Source organism: Danio rerio, chromosome 6 (genome assembly GCF_049306965.1).
Source record: "Danio rerio strain Tuebingen ecotype United States chromosome 6, GRCz12tu, whole genome shotgun sequence".
Lineage (NCBI taxonomy): Eukaryota > Metazoa > Chordata > Actinopteri > Cypriniformes > Danionidae > Danio > Danio rerio.
This window is the reverse complement of record NC_133181.1, coordinates 39,842,816-39,850,318: the sequence shown is the minus strand read 5'-3', so window position 1 is coordinate 39,850,318 and position 7,503 is coordinate 39,842,816. Positions and strand designations below refer to the sequence as shown.

Below are 7,503 nucleotides of genomic sequence, written 5' to 3'. Positions count from 1 at the left end.
GCTTTCTCGAGAGATCAGGCTGGTATTTGTAGTCCATGAAATCAGTTCATAATAATCCTCCGTCTGAGTGTGTAATCTGTGGGAAACAGAAACCGGTGTGTGTGTGAGGTGCATGCTGGGAGTTGTAGCAAAGACTTTAGCTTAGTCTCATTTCAAAGGTTGCACCCTCTGAAGGATGCATTTGAAGTGCACTGCGTCATTGTGGCGCGACAAGGATGTCTCATTTCAAAAGAATTCGAAGGTTCCTTCAAACGCAGCCTCAAAATGCGTCCTTCATTTCCCAGCTATTAAAGGACACAACAGGTGGATCCTTCGTGACCTTGAACCTCCCAAGATTCATTGCGCGCTGATAACGGCAGGACGTTTTTAAAAGAAAACTCCAGATTGAATGTATGAATTACGTTTATTTTACTTGGAGATCTAAACACGTTAAAAAACAAAAAGAAGGTGACATGTCTTACGAAAGAGTGATTTTATAGACAGTTTACATGTTTATGTGTACATGTATGGATCAAAGGAAATGTATTTCCAGCCTCTGTAAACCTTGCTTTGCATTTAGATTGTGTAAAAAGTACTGTATACTAACATGGACTCTTCCAGTCACCCCCTCCGATTAGCGTGAAATAGACTGATGCAAAGTTTCTAGCGAAGATTCAGAAAATGACAGAGGAAAGAACGAGTCGATAATGATGGGAGTTAGTGAGATAATTAATGCTGTACGTTGTAAATAGTAAGAGAAAAAATAGTATTCCAGTCGGAGAAGTTCATTGATGGTGTGTGTGCGCACATCTAAAAAGTAAGTGAAACTGAAAGTTGAATGCATGTTTAAATTGATTTTTCAGATTGCTTACAATAAGTTTTAAAATCACTTTGAAAAACATATATTACAGTTTTATTACGGCATATTAACAGCAGCTGTTACGGTTGCTAGGTGATTAGATCTGTCCTCTGTAGGCTAGATTGTCTCATTTCAAAACGCATGATTCAGCCTGTGTGGACTCACATTTGAAGTCTGCATCTGGATGCAGCCTCTGAAATGAGACATAGCTTATAGAATACACAATATATGTCACTTGTATGTTTTTGAATGGGCAAAAGTGTAACAGTCAAAATGGTGAACAAAGCCCACCTTCTAGTACAGGAGCCAATCATTGATCGCTATAGACTGACAATACTCTGAGGAAGGGGCTCAGACCAGAAGTCAGTTTCTGCAGATTTTGTGTGATTTGGATGTTAACAAATAAAACTAAAGGGACAGTTGTTTAATTATATTCATGATTTCTAATATGATATTCAATGGTAAGCTTGGCAAGCAGTTTTGGAGAATTTGATGTTTCCCCATTCAAACAGAATGTCCAGGCATACTGCCTAAAAGGCATTTCAAAGATGGCTGCCGAGTGAAATGACTTGCCTTAAAGGGACTTTGGTTGTAGTTCGTTTATGTGACGTGTGTGTATTTCTCTAGCGATCTGCAGCCGCTAGTTTGCTGGAGATCGTAACAATCACACAGTAAAAATTTTTTTTCAAAATGCACAAAGCTGCAAAATATCTCTAACTGAAATATATAGTGACTCTGTGCTGGTCACTTTTTTTTTTCCATGACACGGCCTGTAAAATCCATCCCTATTTGATGGCTGGAAAAATATATTGCGAAAAGAACGCTCCCACCTGTATAAAGCTGTTGTTCTACAATCAGATCTAGTGCTGCACAGATAAAGCGTTTTACAGATTGAAAGGCAATCTCCTATGACAACATGTGCTGTGCCCTCGTGCCTGTGAGACTGAGCAAAATGCAATATCCAAACCCCTCGTTCCCAAACAAGGCCAACGGATCGACTGCAGTCATAATTCAAATGTTTCTGTCAGAGCTGTCACACAAGTTCTTGTGTAATTGGAATGATTCACTTTCGGGAACCACTTCAAAAGAAGTAGAAATCGATACGGTGGAATATGAAGCATCCTCTCTCAGACAACCAGGGATCACACTGACGCATCACAACCTCTTTCTCTCTTCATCCGTCGCTCTCTTCTCTTCTTCTGTCTGGTGCAACATATGTTTGTCAAATCCTCACTTCTGTTTTAACGAGCATTCACTGATAAGGAATATGACAAACCGAAACTCTCAAGTTAATATCATTTTTTCAGCAGTATTGTAATCATATTAAGTTACTGTAATTTTGCATGAAGAATAGCTTGTTTTCCCTGAACCCTGAATGTACAAATCTATAGTCCATTATGGTATGAAAGGTTCAGAGAGCACATTAACCTGAAGTGCACATTATATATTGAACAGTCTGGTCAGTGCATGCACCCTCATCAATTATGCAGAACCATACATAAAATCCTTGTCTCGCTTCAATCAAATATGAAAAACAATTGGATTGTTTTCCTAATTTAAAACGGACAGTTCTGAAGCAGCATCATCTGAAGGCTCCCAGTTAAGCCTTTTCCCCAGATTGGTTCATCATTTGGATCCGACAGGGCTGATTCAGTCAGTGATAAACGTGATAGGTGGGAATTTGTCCCATTATACTGACAACACTTGATAAATGCCTTGTAAACAACAAGTCACAGCTGTTAATGTATCATAATAATCCTAGATTAGGAAGAGCTGGCCAGGCCAATCAATGCAATTAAGCCCTGACAGAGCCAGCTCATCCACATGGTGCTTGCTATCGCATGCAAATAATCGCAATTGCACATCATCTTAATTCGCAGCAATAGGTTAGCACAAAACAGCATTCGAAAAGCGCCAACGTCAAATCTAACTCAAGCTTCTGCCACAGCTGGGCTTTGAAACCGAATTACAGATGACATTTCAGGGTGTCTGACCATCAGGTCGCTGAGGTAACTCTTAGCTTCATTGCCACTCTGCATAGTCATGCCCCATTGAAAACCATCTAAAGTGTCTCCTTCAATTCACATCCAAATCTTATTTTTAGCTCTCAGGACATTTAACTGATGTTTTCTGGAGAAATATCTCAACTCCCCTGCAGTCTGGCCTTGCCATTATGAGAGTGATGGTCAATTGAGATGATCAATTTGCATAATGAGGCGTTAAATTGGAGCCAGTTTAGCCACCTTCCCCCGTATCCAGCAGCTTTTGCCCAGTGGAGGGTGCATGGACGCAGACAACGCTCTAGATATCCAGCACAGGCGTCCGTCTGCCAGTCGCCTCTTTGTATACGCTATTGCTGAAGACCAAATGACCACTTTAACATATTAACTTAATGGATGAAACTGGCAGCAAATTGATTCCTCTGTGTCAGTAGAATAAATCCTTCAATCCTGCTTTGAATGCAAGACACCCATAGAGTTAATGCATTCAACAACCTAGATGCTTATCGTATCATACTTGGATAGTGTCGGGTAATTGCTTTGAAGAAGATCACGGAATAAAAACACTTTTTAAACTTTTGATAAATATCTTCATATATCTAATTAATATTCCCTGAGAGCGATACCCAATTGCTTCTTAGCGATAGCATCATCAATTTTGTAGTCTGTTAAACAGTGAAAACATTAGGTTAGCCTGACTAAGCTGGATAAAGTACCGCTGGTGCAGTTGAGCGTGTTGACCCCTTAAGATGCCACCGCTGAGGATTTATAACAGCACATCAGTGGCAGTGTGATTGATGCCGGAAGATTTTGAGGGACAGCTGGCTCATGATAGAGCCATCAGTGGTCTGTTCCTTGTCATCATATACAGCTGTTGTTAAGAGATCTTCTGCCCTCGACACATTCACTGTTGCTACTGGACATGGATGACACATGACATTCACAATGCCTTCTGCATGGTTAACAGGATCAGTCCCATCACTATTGTGTATTTATGACATGAAGATTGTAATCATCTGGTGGACCACCATTGGCAAATCTTGATTTTACGAACTGGCTGGCCACATATTCAAACAGAACATCAACAATACATCTCACTTACTATTGCCACAGTGGAATAAAGCACCAAGCCACAATCCAGCACTGGCAAATCCACATGAACACAGGGAGAACAGGCAAACTCCACACAGAAATGCCACCTCGCCCATTCAGGACTCGAACCAGTGACCTTCTTGCCACTGATACACCATGTTGCCCAACAACAAATCTATGATACAATTTTGAAGTAATAAAATATTTATAGTCCCCTAATTCCTAACACTTAATTTCCTTCACTATAGGTCAGGGGTGAGCATGAGGGCCGTTGTTCTACATTGTTTAGCCCCAACTTTAATTAAACACACCTGTTTAAAAATTTCTAGTGATACTAATTAGAATGTTCAAGTGTATTTGATTAGTGTTGGAGCTAAACTGTGCAGGACACCAGCCCTCCAGGACCAAGTTTGCCCACCCCTGCTATAGGTTAACGTACTCCACCCACCCTACCCCACCCACACACACAAAATTCTAAACTATTTATATTACACAAGAATTTGTTAAAAACAAAACAAAAATAGAAATAAATTATATGAATTATGGTGGTTGATTTTCTCTGCGTTGAGGAATTGGTGTGACCTATGGCGCCTGTCTTGCGCATAGTCGTGAATTTATACTTCTGCGTGCTGTTTGTGTTTCTTCCGAAATGCTAGTTGGCAGTAGGTTTTTATTTTCCTCTGTATCGAGTTTCTTCGTGGGTGTTTTTTTTCCCATGAACTCTACCTTAATGTACAAGTAGCTCAAACTCGCTCAGAGGCGGGAACCAGCTGACGTGCAACAACTTTAATCATTAGGTAAACACAAAACAACACTCTCCATCTTGAGCTCCTTCACGGGATTCAACACTTGTAAACACTCGGTCAAATGAGCTTGCAGCTCTCTGCACCACCCACACTTGTCAATGCTACCAAGCTGACCAATCACAAAGCTGAAGAAGCTCCAGATGGAAACCTTTGTTTTGTGTTTAGCTACTTTTACAATAAGGTATCGTTCAGGTAAAAAAAAAAAAAACACTCAAAGTAACTCGAATAAAATGAAGTAAAGGAAAACCTACTGCCAGCAAGCATTTCAAAACACAAACAGGAAGCAGAAGTATAAATTCATTACTATGCACAAGGCAGGTGCCATGGGTCACGCTGATCATTTAACACAGAAGTATAAACCAGCCTTCAAGAGCTGCAGTCCATTGGTTTAAGTCTTAGCTCTCAGGTAGGCCCTTTAGGATGTCCTGGAGGTGTAAATTATCCAAATTGCAGCATCTAGCTACTGGTGTACCGCAGGGCACAGTTCTTGCACCACGTCTCCTCTTTATTTACATGCATGGCATCACTAAGAAACTAGACTTTTCATATCACGGCTATGTCGATTCTCAATCCTCAGCAACTGTACACACTGAAGAGTAACAATTGTGTCAATTTTGCAATATCATTATGCCCTCAATAAATTTGTACTAATTTAAAATGGAGTAAGATGACATTTCTTTATGTATTCTTGACAAGTATAGTACAGCTCTGAATGTATGTTGAGTCATTTTACCTCAGACACTTTGTCAATCATTAAATATGACTGAAGTATACATTTAATTTGATATGAATATTAGGTACGCATCATCCTGTCTAATCTAACTTCAGACTATTAATTACTTTATTAGATTATTAGAATTACTGGTCATTGTTATTATGATAACCTAAGCCCCTCTGACACCCTCTGCCAATGCATTGATTAATTAACAGTTGGATGTGCAAAAACTTTCTTCAGTTAAACAAAGAGAAAACTGAAGTCATTGCATTTGGGAACAAAGATGAGGTCCTCAAGGTAATGATTTAGTGTTGATAAGAGTTTCAATAGTCATGTCAAAGTGGTAAGTAAATCAGCATACTATCATCTCAAAAACATTTCAAGAATTAGACGCTTTGTTTCCAGCGAGGACTTAGCGAAACTTACTTGTTAATGCTTTTATCACTAGCAGGGAGGATTACTGTAACAGCATCCTCACTGGCCTTCCCAAAAAGACAGTCAGACAGTTGCAGCTCATCCAGAATACTGATGCCAGGATTCTGACCAGAACCAGAAAATCAGAGCACAGCACACCTGTCCTTAGGTCTTTACACTGGCTCCCAGTTACATTCAGAATAGGTTTAAAACATTATTACTTGTTTATAAATCACTAAATGGCCTAGGACCTCATTACATTACAGATATGCTCACCAAATACAAACCTAAAAGATTACTCTAATCGTTAGGATCAAGTAACAGAAATTCTAAGAGCTTAGTCAAAGCGGAGTGAAATCATCTTCAGCTACTGCACCCCTCAGATGTGCTCCAACATTAAGCACATTCAAATCAAGACTGAAAACAGATCAGTTTAGCTGTCTCTTTACTGAATGAGCACTGTGCTATGTCTGACAGATCAAACTATTATGTCTTTCTTTTCTTTTTTATTCTTTTTTTATAGTTTTAACACATTTTAATCTGTTTTGATTTGTTTTAATCCTTTTAAAATTATTTTAATAATTTTTATTTTCTTGTTTCTTTTATTCTTGTTTATGTAAATCACTTTGAATTACCATTGTTTATAAAATGTATTATATAAATAATTTGCAAATGAAACCCAATTAAAGTGTTACATTACTTCTAATTAATAGTTTATAAAATCCAAACGTCATTTGAACCAGCATGTGTATACAAGATTGTGTATAATCTTAGCTTTAAAAAGCTCTCACACATTTGCCTGATTTTGAGACATTCTGAGCATTTGAAAGAACGTGACCAAATAGAAAGAGAGAAGCAAGGTTGTAGCAATGCCCAGTTAGTCAACAAGTCTTTTGAGACTGATCTTTTTAATTAATCAGTTGAAGCAGTTTAATACACCTGCCTTAAAAGATTAGTTCATAAATCAGTCTGAATTCTTCCAGATGACTCAGTAAAAGATGAAATTACATAAAAGAAAGAGAACCTCTGAAGGGAATTTTATATATAACATACTGTATAGAGATGTTTTGGCTTTTCTCTCACTCATAATCTTAATTCCCCACTAGATAATACCCAGCATGCACATGACTTTAACATAATGTCGGATTGATGTTGTACCCCAACATCGTGGAAACACTGGATTTTGTTTGAAAATGAAAATCAAGTTGATGTCAGAACCCAACAACAGGCCGACATCAATGTCCAACCTAAAATCAACCAAATATCAAGATCCAATGATGTTACAGCTTGACGTTGTGTGGCAATTACTATCATGATGTCTATCAGACGTTGAGTTTTGGTTGCCATAACTGACAAATAAACGTCAGTGTTTCAGGTCAACATGACGTTAGTTTAAGATGTTGGCTTGATGTTGGTCACTTTTCCAACCACAACCTAAAATCAACCAAATATTAACATCATTTGACATCGTTTTTGGATAATGTTGTCCTTTGATGCTGGCTAGACAGTGAATTTTGGCCACCTGACTGCACGACCTAAACCTAATCTAATATTAACATCAACAGTGTGTGCCTGCTGGGTAAACACTACTGCTGAAAAATAAAAGTTGTAGTATCACCAATTCCTACTTTAACATCA

The 7,503-nt window shown here is 38.6% G+C and overlaps 1 protein-coding gene across 1 annotated transcript in view; it reads right to left on the bottom strand.

Moving 5' to 3' along the window:
* The window catches only part of negr1 (neuronal growth regulator 1), a 349,508-nt gene continuing 342,005 nt past the window's right edge, over positions 1 to 7,503 (bottom strand). Inside the window, exon 9 of the transcript XR_012407321.1 lies at positions 1 to 76. The gene's annotated coding sequence lies outside the window, so the exon portion shown is untranslated. The remainder of the gene's footprint in view (positions 77 to 7,503) is intronic.